Raw genomic sequence first — 12,940 nt, 5'->3', positions numbered from 1 at the left:
ACAGATTTCTCATATTTTGTGTAGTTTTTATAACTAGTCATACACACATTTATAATTACATCATATTTTGGTGATAGTGTTATATGTTGCTAATAATCTACATCTATGTTAAATATTCTTTTACAGTATAACAACTTTTACTTACTGAGAAGGTTTTATGCTTTTGTCTGAAAGTGAGGGTCTATTTATTTCTTTAATTTCCTGTGGTAATTTGTTATACAGTTTTATCCTATTATAAAATATACTTTTTTGTGTCTTTGCCTTGTTCTTTCTATCTAGATGGAGGTGGTGACAAGATCTAGTTTCTTGGTCATGTATTAGGCTGTTTGTGTTATACATGTTGAGATTTTTCTTAATGAACATAATGTTCTGAAAGATATACTCACAAGAAGCAGTTAGAATGCCTAGCTTTCTAAATAATTCTAGACAGTGGGCCCTGTTGTAGCTGTTTTTTATTATCCTTATGGCTCTTTTTATACTTTGAACACAGTTTTTATGTTACTGGCACTTGTTCCCCAAAACATGATCCCATAGCTGAGGCCTGAGTGTAGATATCCATAATATGTTATTTTAAGACAGGTATTATTGCATACCGGTGCAAGGATTCTAAGAGCATAGTATGCTGTGGATAATTTCTTTGCCAAAATGTTGACATGGTTTGTCCATTTCAGTTGGCTGTCTACATTCATCCCTAAGAATTTGATACTTTTTACACATTATAAATCATTATTATTAACATCTATTCTAGTGGCATTGTCTTTTTTGTTCAATTGGAAGTTAATATAGTTAGTTTTCTTTACATTTAGGGTTACTTTATTTTTTAATGACCAGTTGTGGACATCACTGAGAGCCTCGTTTGCTCTTTCTCACAGTTGTGTTGGATTTTCGCCTGTTATTACTATGTCGCTGTCGTCAGCAAAAAGTATTTTTTCTCCATGTCTGATACTTTGTGGGAAGTCGTTAATGTATATAAGAAACAATATTGGGCCTAATACACTTCCCTGTGGGACGCCTATATTCACATGTTCTGGGTCAGACAGGTGTTTTACAAGGGAATTGTTTAAAACTGCTGATATCTCAACTCGTTGAACTCTGTTTTCCAAGTATTATTTGAACCACTTCTTTGTCACACCTGTTATTCCTATTTCCCTAATTTATGAAGTAAGATTTTGTGGTCAACTGTATCAAAGGCCTTTGACAAGTCTAAAAAGATACCACTTACATTTTCACCTTTGTCCAGTGCTTCTAAAATTACTTTAGTGAACTGTGCTATAGCAGACTGTGTGCCTTTTCCGGGCCTAAAACCAAATTGGTCATTAGAAAGAAGGTTATGTTTATTCAGGTAATTTAGCAGTCTCTTTTTGACCAGTATTTCTATTGTTTTAGAAATGATAGACAGTATAGAAATCGGCCTGTAGTTCTCTACATTTTCCACATCTCCGTTTTTAAGGATAGGTATAACTTTTGCTTGTTTTAGGTACTCTGGAAAGTATCCAGATTCGAAAGATTCATTAATTATGTCTGTTAATGGGCCCTTTATGGAGTCTATACATTCTTTAATTACGCAGGCTGGGATTTCATCAAGTCCTATTGAAGTTTTATTTTTTAGTTGGTGTACTACTAGTGCCACTTCCCTTCCTGTAGTTGGCAAGAGCACCACTGAGTTTGTTGGCTGGTTCTGAGTAGGTAAATCATATGTATCTGGAAATTTCTGCTGTAATTTTTTTGCAATACTACTGAAATAGGAGTTTACAAAATCCACTAATTTTTTAGGGTTACCTACTGGTACATCTTTGTTTTTAATATGTGAATTGAGGTCCTTTTTAGCAGAGTTAGATGTTTCCTGTTTGACGATGTTCCAGGCTGCTTTGCTCTTGTTTTCAGCTTGAAGTAATATTTTGTTGTTTGAAAGTTTTTTTGTGGCTAGCAGCACCTTTTTGTATATTTTCCTGTACTTTTTGTAGAGTTGCAGAACTTCTGGGTTAGATTGATTATTTTTTATGGAGTTGAGATATCTAAGAGTTTCTGAGGATTTTTTGATACCTGTAGTCACCCACTGATTTCTCTTTGTAGTTTTAATTTGATAAAGAGTTTTGGGAAACATCTTTTCAAATCTGAATTTAAAAATTGACATGAACTTGATAAATTTTTGATTTGCATTAGTTTCTGCATAGACTTCCCTGCAATCTTCATATTCTAGCTGGGATTTAAACTCATACAGGGCTGATTTGGAAAACATTCTTTTGTATGTACACAGTTTATGAGGAGTTTCTACATGAATGTTAGTTTTTAAGATCTGGTAGAGGTGGTCTGATAGGCCCAGGTTTTGGACAACAATATGACATTTTTTACTATCAATATCTGTAGCTACATGATATAGATGAGGAAGATTCTTTCGTTATTCTAGTTGGACAATTAACAAGGGAGTATATTCCATAACAGCTTAGAATATTAACATATATGTTGCTAGCCTTATCAGGTTTCATTATATTAATGTTTAAGTCACCAGATATAATTACATTTGCTGTTGGTCCAGAAACCTTGTCTAAGCTTTGATTCAGTTTTGAGAAGAATATATCAATGTCTCCACTGGGAGAGTGGTACACACAAATTACGACAAATTTTTTTGCTGTTCCAGGTCCTATTATTTCAACAGTGGAAAGTTCAAAATGTTTGTCCTCACCTAGATCTAAAAAATCATATCTAACTTTAAATGACATACCTTTTTTTTACATAGATACATGAACCTCCATCATTCATTGAGATTCTGCTATAGTAACATGCAAGGTCATATGAGGCTAATGCAATGTGTTCAATTTCCTTCCCTTTGTACCAGTAAGTAAATTGCAAACTGGAGCTGTAGAGAATCTCGAGAAGCAGAAAGGACGTGCAAAACATGTATCTAACTTTATAAATGATATTGTGTTTGCCGAAAAAAACAGACTCACAGTACTGTTCACAAATAGTGATGAACACCCTAAGGACAATGAACTCCATAAACAGCGAGTGAGTACCAAAACAAACCAGGTCACAAAAGAAAATTGCTACATAAATTGAATCCCTGTAACTAAAGGTAGTGAAATGGTCCAGACAAGTGGAAAGAAAACAGTTGACAAGATAAACAAGCCCACTAAACTGTGCGATGACAACTGTAAATTCACTCCAAAATCCAAATCGAAGTGCAATATTCTCTTGCTTCCTGATGGCCATGGAAGAAAGTTAGCGGAAACCCTGCAAAGTGTAAACAATAAAATCCAAGTAAGCAGTGTGGTGAAGCCAGGAGCAAGAACCTAAAACATCATAGCAAAAATAGACTTAGAACGCAAAATGTTGCTGGACAATGATTTTACCGTATGTATAGCAGGCGCAAATGACATGGCGTTTAATGAAGCTGAGACCTGTGTCGAAGGCTTTTCCATGTTTCTAGAACAAAACAAATCAAAAAATACTGTTGTTGCTACCATTCCACATCGGCAAGATTTAACATACCATTCGTGTGTTAATGAAGAGATCAGAAAAACAAATGCAAGGATTAAACTGCTTTGTTCAAGATATGAAAAATGTTGGATTTTGGATATAGGGACATGTGCTTCATGGTGTGGGTTCCTGTAATCATGTCCTAGTTCATGAACCACAGGCAACGTATGAGTGGCCAAGTAAGTGGTCCCGACAGTTGGGATACCAGTTACTGTGGAATAAGGCTGGGCATCTCGGACATATTCTGAGTCGTGATCACCTTTGTGCTCATACGGCGAAGACTACCAAATCCACCAGTTAGTCCCTCAGCTGTTAGGGGTAAAACCCAATGGGACTCGGGACAAGTAAGGCTAGCAACCTGCTTCCCTGGTACTTTAAATATGATGCTGGCAACAATCAGAGCAAAATGCCTCGGACCTTTGGAGGTAATGGAGTCCCACCTCTAACTGACAAACCAGGGACTCCTAAGATACGACTTGGCAAACAAATGGTAATTAGATGGGGAGCTATTAATATCAATGGGGGCTACTCTGGGAAGAAGGTAGAGCTGGCAGAGGCTGCAAGTAAGATGGGGTTGGATGTTTTAGCTGTTAGTGACATTCGGGTAAGTGGTGAGAAAGAAGAGGAAGTGGGAGAATACAAGGTCCACCTGTCAGGAGTCAAAGTAGGAATAGCACAATGGGGTGTAGGGCTTTACATCAGGAAAGAAATGGAACCCAGCGTAGTTGCAATAAGGTATTAAACGAACGACTGATGTGGATAGATTTGACAGTGTCTAGCAAGAAAATTAGGATTGTGTCAGTATATTCGCATTGTGAAGGGACAGATCAAGATAAGATGGATAGTTTTTATGAGGCACTCAGTGATGTAGTTGTTAGAGTAAAGGACAAGGACAGTGTTCTGCTCATGGGTGATTTTAACGCCAGGATTGGAAATCGAACAGAAGGGTACGAAAAAGTTATGGGTAAATTTGGAGAGGATATGGAGGCCAACAGGAATGGGAAACAACTCTTGGATTTCTGTGCCAGTATGGGCTTAGTAATCACAAACTCCTTTTTTAAACATAAGAACATTCACCAGTATACTTGGGAAGGCAGGGGAACCAGATCTGTCACTGACTATATAATAACAGATCAGGAATTCAGGAAGGCTGTGAGGGACACACGTGTATTCAGGGAATTCTTTGATGACACTGATCATTATTTAATCTGCAGTGAAATTGGGATTGTGAGGCCGAAAGTGCAAGAAGCCAGGTACATATGTAGGAGGATAAGACAGGAGAAGCTTCAGGATAAGGAAATCAGGCACAAGTACATAACAGCGATCTCAGAAAGCTACCAGTTAGTTGAATGTAGTCAATTACAGTCACTGGAAGAGGAATGGACAAGGTACAGGGATGCAGTACTAGAAGTGGCTAAAGAATGTCTTGGAACAGTAGTGTTTAAAAGTAGGATGAAGCAAACAGCTTGGTGGAATGACACAGTCAAGGCAGCCTGTAAAAGGAAAAAGAAGGCGTATCAAAAATGGCTACATACTAGAATTCAGGTAGACAGAGAAAGTTATGTTGAAGAAAGAAACAAAGCTAAACAGATAATTGCAGCATCCAAGAAGAAATCTTGGGAAGACTTTGGAAACAGGTTGGAGACTATGGGTCAAGCTGCAGGAAAACCATTCTGGAGTGTATTTAGCAGTCTTTGAAAGGGAGGTAAGAAGGAAATGACAAGTATTTTGGACAGGTCAGGAAAACTGCTGGTTAATCCTGTGGATGCCTTGGGCAGATGGAGGGAATATTTTGAAGAGTTGCTCAATGTAGGTGAAAATACGATCAGTTATGTTTCAGATATCGAGGTAGAATGGGATAGGTATGTTGATGGAAATAGGATCACATTTGAGGAAGTGGAGAAAATGGTCAATAGATTGCAGTGCAATAAAGCAGCTGGGGTGGATGGAATTAAGTCAGAACTCATCAAATACAGTGGAATGTCAGGTCTTAAATGCCTACACAGGATAATTGAATTGGCCTGGGAGTTGGGACAGGTTCCATCAGACTGGACAAAAGCAGTAATCACACCAATCTTTAAACATGGAAACAGAAAAGATTGTAACAACTACAGAGGTATCTCTTTAATCAGCGTTGTGGGTAAAATCTTCTCAGGTATTGTTGAAAGGAAAGTGTGAGTATTAGTTGAGGACCAGTTGGATGAAAATCAGTGTGGGTTTAGGCCTCTTAGAGGTTGTCAGGACCAGATCTTTAGCTTACGGCAAATAGTGGAGAAGTGTTATGAGTGGAACAGGGAATTGTATCTATGCTTTATAGATCTAGAAAAGGCATATGACCGGGTTCCTAGGAGGAAGTTATTGTCTGTTCTACGAGATTATGGAATAGGAGGCAAACTTTTGCAAGCAATTAAAGGTCTTTACATGGATAGTCAGGCAGCAGTTAGAGTTGACGGTAAATTGAGTTCATGGTTCAGAGTAGTTTCAGGGGTAAGACAAGGCTGCAACCTGCCTCCACTGTTGTTCATATTATTTATGGATCATATGTTGAAAACAATAGACTGGCTGGGTGAGATTAAGATATGTGAACACAAAATAAGGAGTCTCGCATATGCGGATGACTTAGTTGTGATGGCAGATTCAATTGAAAGTTTGCAAAGTAATATTTCAGAGCTAGATCAGCAATGTAAGGACTATGGTATGAAGATTAGCATCTCCAAAACGAAAGTAATGTCAGTGGGAAAGAAATATAAACGGATTGAGTGCCAAATAGGAGGAACAAAGTTAGAACAGGTGGACAGTTTCAAGTACTGAGGATGCATATTCTCACAGGATAGCAAGATAGTGAAAGAACTGGAAGCGAGGTGTAGCAAAGCTAATGCAGTGAGTGCTCAGCTACGATCTACTCTCTTCTGCAAGAAGGAAGTCAGTACCAAGACTAAGTTATCTGTGCACCGTTCAATCTTTTGACCAACTTTGTTGTATGGGAGTTAAAGCTGGGTGGATTCAAGTTACCTTATCAACAAGGTTGAGGTTACGGATATGAAAGTAGTTAGGATGATTGCAGGTACTAGTAGATGGGAACAATGGCAGGAGGGTATCCACAATGAGGAAATCAAAGAAAAACTGGGAATGAACTCTATAGATGTAGCAGTCAGGGCAAACAGGCTTAGATGGTGGGGTCATGTTACAAGCATGGGAGAAGCAAGGTTACCCAAGAGACTCATGGGTTCAGCAGTAGAGGGTAGGAGGAGTCAGAGCAGACCAAGGAGAAGGTACCTGGATTCGGTTAAGAATGATTTTGAAGTAATAGGTTTAACATCAGAAGAGGCACCAATGTTAGCACTGAATAGGGGATCATGGAGGAATTTTATAAGGGGGGCTATGCTCTAGACTGAACGCTGAGAGGCATAATCAGTCTTAAATGATGATGATGATGATAATGAGGACATTAGATACATGCATGCATACAGTACATGGATTACATTTGAACTATGAGGGGAAGCGATTTTTGTGTGAAAGATTAAACGAACTGATTACAGAAAAGATTGAACTAAGTACCCTAATTTACGAAAACAGTTCGATCTCAACTGATTTGCCAACTCACTTAAATACTGTATCCTGTGCCAGCAACATACAGTGTGTTCAACACACCAGCCAGACAGAACCATTGGAATCGCCAGCAGTTACCATAAAAGTGGTGAAGCAGTCAAGAAGAAAGATAACTTCCAGGCTTTTGGTATCCTTCAATGCAGAGGAAGAGGATATAGCAGAAGTTCCGAAGCCCAAACCAACAGTAGGCCTACATGTCCACAGTGAAAGTACCCGATACCAAGTAAGCCTAATCATAAAAATGGTGCAGATTTAAGAAAGACTAAACCACTCACAATTTTCTATCAGAACATTGGCCTAAGAGGACTTAAAAATTCACTAGACCAGCTACTAATAAACATAAATGATATTGAATGAGAAAAGCAACCAGATATACTATGCTTCACTGAACATCATGTCACTTGTGGTATTCAGATATTGCGCTTAGGCAGATTCAGTTTAGCATCTCAATATTGCAGATCCAATATGGAGAGGGGCGGAACAGTGATTTATGTTAGAAATAATGTAGTATTTAGAACTCTTGATGTAAGCAAATTTTGTATTGAGCCGCACTTTGAAGTGTGTGGTATAGAACTGGCAACAAATAGTGTATCAGTAGTCATATTATCAATTTATAGAGCACCTGCAGGGAATCTTGGAATCTTTCTCGAACAGATTGAAGCAATGTTATCAAAATTGTACAGAAAAAACATTTCAGTCATAATACTAGGCAACTTTAATGTAAATTTCCTGAATGAAAGTTATGACAGAATGGAGCTGGAGCAACTGATGAGCTGTTACAATCTAATGCAAGTAGTTGAATTTTCCACTAGGGTAACTGACCACTCTAGTACTCTAATTGATAATGTGTTTGTTGATAAGTCTAGGCACAGTAGCTTGAGAGTCAGTCAAGTCCTAAACGGGCTGTCAGACCATGATGCTATACTTCTGACAATCCCCCATTTAAATCTTAACAGAAAACCAAAAGCTGTCTGGAAAAATGAGAGACCAATAAATAAAGAAACAATGGAGACATACAGGCAGAAGCAACAGTTAGTTGACTGGTCTGAAGTATTCAACTCAGCAGATGTCAACATAAAATTTAATTTATTTATTAATTTAACATCAAATCTTTTTGAGGAGGTATTTCCAAATAAAAGAGTCAGAGAAAATCAATGTAACCCTGCATTTAAGCCATGGATTACACAAGGCATCAAAATTTCATGAAAAACAAAAAGAGAGTTGCATCCTCAGCCAGACAGTCTAACAATACTGCAGTGATGGGGCAATATAAAGTGTACTCTAAGATATTAAGGAAGGTGATCCAGAAATCTAAAAGTATGTATCTAAAAAAGGAAATTGACAAATCAAACAACAAAATGAAAACCATATGGAAATATGCTAAAAGCGTGATGGGGAAAAGCTTATCTGCCAAAGAAGTGATTAGCTTAAGAACTGGGAACCTTCCGGTGGATGCTCCCAAAATGGTGGCTAATATCTTTAACAATCATTTCCTAACAGTCACCAACCAAATGGGATGCCAGGGTTCTGTAAAGAAAGCTATAGAATACTTGCATAACACCTTAACTAACAAAATAGATGAGATGCATCTTCGAAAAACTACAGTGATAGAATTAGAAAAAATAATTATGTCTTTAAAATGTAAAAATTCTGCTGGAGTTGACAACATTTCCAGCAAGTTTCTGAAATACTGTTGTAAAGAAATAAGTACAGTCCTCTGCCATCTTACTAATACATCATTGGAAGAAGGTGTTTTTACCGACAGGCTAAAATATGGGCTTATACGACCGATTTATAAAAATGGAGAAAAGACTGAGGCTACAAACTATCGACCAATTTCATTACTCTCAGTTTTCTCCAAGGTACTAGAGAAATTGATGCATAGCAGAATGGTTGAGCATCTTAGTAAATATAACATCCTCAGCAGTAGCCAGTTTGGCTTTCAGAAAGGGGTATCAACTGTGGATGCAATATATGCCTTTGTTGACAATATTATGGAAGCCATAAATAATAATATGATGATGGTTGGAATATTTTGTGACCTGTCAAAAGCTTTTGACAGTGTAAGTCACCATATTCTCTTGAGTAAAGCCAAGACCCTAGGAATGGGTGGAACCGTAGTCATGTGGCTTGAATCCTATCTGTGTGGTAGAAAGCAGAAGGTAATCGTGGAAGGACTGCATGCTGGCCAGGTATCTTCAGAATGGGGCTCCATTACTGCAGGAGTACCTCAAGGCTCAGTATTGGGCCCACTGCTCTTTCTAATGTTTATAAATGACTTAGCAGTATCCAGAATGAGATTTTCACTCTGCAGCGGAGTGTGCGCTGATATGAAACTTCCTGGCAGATTAAAACTGTGTGCCCGACCGAGACTCGAACTCGGGACCTTTGCCTTTTGCGGGCAAGTGCTCTACCAACTGAGCTACCGAAGCACGACTCACGGCCGGTACTCACAGCTTTACTTCTGCCAGTACTTCGTCTCCTACCTTCCAAACTTTACAGAAGCTCTCCCGCGAACCTGGCAGGACTAGCACTCCTGAAAGAAAGGATACTGCGGAGACATGGCTTAGCCACAGCCTGGGGGAGGTTTCCAGAATGAGATTTTCACTCTGCAGCGGAGTGTGCGCTGATATGAAACTTCCTGGCAGATTAAAACTGTGTGCCCGACCGAGACTCGAACTCGGGACCTTTGCCTTTCGCGGGCAAGTGCTCTACCAACTGAGCTACCGAAGCACGACTCACGGCCGGTACTCACAGCTTTACTTCTGCCAGTACCTCGTCTCCTACCTTCCAAACTTTACAGAAGCTCTCCCGCGAACCTGGCAGGACTAGCACTCCTGAAAGAAAGGATACTGCGGAGACATGGCTTAGCCACAGCCTGGGGGAGGTTTCCAGAATGAGATTTTCACTCTGCAGCGGCGTGTGCGCTGATATGAAACTTCCTGGCAGATTAAAACTGTGTGCCCGACCGAGACTCGAACTCGGGACCTTTGCCTATCGCGGGCAAGTGCTCTACCAACTGAGCTACCGAAGCACGACTCACGGCCGGTACTCACAGCTTTACTTCTGCCAGTACCTCGTCTCCTACCTTCCAAACTTTACAGAAGCTCTCCCGTGAACCTGGCAGGACTAGCACTCCTGAAAGAAAGGATACTGCGGAGACATGGCTTAGCCACAGCCTGGGGGAGGTTTCTAGAATGAGATTTTCACTCTGCAGCGGAGTGTGCGCTGATATGAAACTTCCTGGCAGATTAAAACTGTGTGCCCGACCGAGACTCGAACTCGGGACCTTTGCCTATCGCGGGCAAGTGCTCTACCAACTGAGCTACCGAAGCACGACTCACGGCCGGTACTCACAGCTTTACTTCTGCCAGTACCTCGTCTCCTACCTTCCAAACTTTACAGAAGCTCTCCCGCGAACCTGGCAGGACTAGCACTCCTGAAAGAAAGGATACTGCGGAGACATGGCTTAGCCACAGCCTGGGGGAGGTTTCCAGAATGAGATTTTCACTCTGCAGCGGAGTGTGCGCTGATATGAAACTTCCTGGCAGATTAAAACTGTGTGCCCGACCGAGACTCGAACTCGGGACCTTTGCCTTTCGCGGGCAAGTGCTCTACCAACTGAGCTACCGAAGCACGACTCACGGCCGGTACTCACAGCTTTACTTCTGCCAGTACCTCGTCTCCTACCTTCCAAACTTTACAGAAGCTCTCCCGCGAACCTGGCAGGACTAGCACTCCTGAAAGAAAGGATACTGCGGAGACATGGCTTAGCCACAGCCTGGGGGAGGTTTCCAGAATGAGATTTTCACTCTGCAGCGGAGTGTGCGCTGATATGAAACTTCCTGGCAGATTAAAACTGTGTGCCCGACCGAGACTCGAACTCGGGACCTTTGCCTTTCGCGGGCAAGTGCTCTACCAACTGAGCTACCGAAGCACGACTCCCCCAGGCTGTGGCTAAGCCATGTCTCCGCAGTATCCTTTCTTTCAGGAGTGCTAGTCCTGCCAGGTTCGCGGGAGAGCTTCTGTAAAGTTTGGAAGGTAGGAGACGAGGTACTGGCAGAAGTAAAGCTGTGAGTACCGGCCGTGAGTCGTGCTTCGGTAGCTCAGTTGGTAGAGCACTTGCCCGCGAAAGGCAAAGGTCCCGAGTTCGAGTCTCGGTCGGGCACACAGTTTTAATCTGCCAGGAAGTTTCAGACTTAGCAGTATGTACAGAATATGGGAAAATACTCATGTTTGCTGATGACACCACTTTATCAGTTAATAATCTCTCAGGGATTGTGTCAAATGAGGCTGCAAATAAAGCTTTTGCAGATTTGACAAACTGGTTTGGAACCAATGGCCTTACAGTCAACCTAAAAAAGACAAATTACATTCATTTCTCTTCTAACACAAATGTTACTAATGAAATGAACCTAAAAATGGGTGAGCACAAGATTTTGAGGGTTGAGTCCTCCAAATTCTTGGGTCTGCATATAGATAGCAAAATGAAGTGGCACCACAATATTCAAGATCTGTGCAAAAGGCTAAGCTCAGCAACGTTTGACTTAAAAATAATTTCAGACACTAGGGAAATGAGCACAATAAAAACTACATATTTTGGCTATTTTCACCAAATTATGGCCTGTGGTACAATATTCTGGGGAAATCAACCAATAGCAAAAAAGATGTTTCAGGCACAGAAGCGAGCAATAAGAATTATGTTTGGAGTACATCCTAGGCACTCTTTCAGGGATCTGTTTAGAACTCTACAGATCCTTACAACACCTGCCCAATATATTTTTTCTCTGATGTGCTTTGTTTCAAAAAATTGCAACTTATTCAAAATCAGTAGCTCATACCACAGTTATAACACCCGAAGGAAACTGGATATCCATTATAAGCTAAAAACGAAAAGCATGGTCCAGAAGGGGGTTTTATACAGTGGCACCAAGATTTTTAATGCCGTCCCACCACACATTAAAGAACTGGTTGGAAACATGCCAAAGTTTAAAGAAAATCTGAAGCAGTTCCTTTTAGATGAATCTTGTTACAGTATTGATGAATTTCTTAGCAAAAATGCATAGAATCTCTTGTTTGTGCTTAAACCTTACTGTGTGACCTCTACAATTGATTAATCATACTCTGTAAGTACAGTGTAACTTAATACAATACCCAAATTTATGTATGTCTGTATATGAAGCCTGTATAACTTAAGAACAATACCCAAATTTATGTATCACTGTATATCCCTTCAGATGTCCTGTATCTTAACTAATATGTAAGGGTATATGCTAAACTTCACAGTTTCTTTAATCTAATGATAAGAACAATGTATCTGTGCACAAAACAATAATCTGTAAAAATCTTGACTCGTTCTATATCCAGGGATATGTACCCATATGGCTCTATGGAACGTGAAATAAATAAATAAATAAATCTCTATGGCAGTTTTTATTTTGTCCATTAATTGTGCTGCAGCTACTGAAGTTGACTTCTCTCTCATAAAGCCATTCTGATTTTCAAATATTAAATTGTGTTGACTCAGGAATGTCATTAGTCTGATATAAATAACTTTCTCAACTACATTAGAAAATGCAGGTAAGATTGAGATGGGATGGTAGTTTTCAATTTTAGATTTATCACCTTTCTTGTAAATCAGGGTTACTTGTGCTTTCTTTAGACTATCTGGGAAACAACGTGATGCAATTATATCGTTTACTGCTGTGGCCATGGCATCAAATATGTTCTCAATGCATCTTTTTAGTGTACTGATAGACAATCCGTCATAGCCTGCTGATTTTGTATTTTTTAATGACCTTACATTGTTTTTGATTTCCTTGCTATTGGCTGGGGCCAATTATATACTTTGTTT

General features: G+C 39.8%; 1 non-coding gene across 1 annotated transcript; it reads right to left on the bottom strand.

Moving 5' to 3' along the window:
- Nucleotides 1-9,444: 9,444 nt before the first annotated feature.
- Trnal-caa lies at nucleotides 9,445-9,519 on the bottom strand. The gene has a single exon. It is a non-coding gene; the product is annotated as a tRNA-Leu (tRNA).
- Between the last annotated feature and the right edge of the window lie 3,421 nt (nucleotides 9,520-12,940).

Source organism: Schistocerca piceifrons, chromosome 4 (genome assembly GCF_021461385.2).
Source record: "Schistocerca piceifrons isolate TAMUIC-IGC-003096 chromosome 4, iqSchPice1.1, whole genome shotgun sequence".
In the NCBI taxonomy this organism is placed as follows: domain Eukaryota; kingdom Metazoa; phylum Arthropoda; class Insecta; order Orthoptera; family Acrididae; genus Schistocerca; species Schistocerca piceifrons.
Note: the sequence above shows the minus strand (reverse complement) of the source record. Positions and strands in the feature narration are given on the sequence as shown.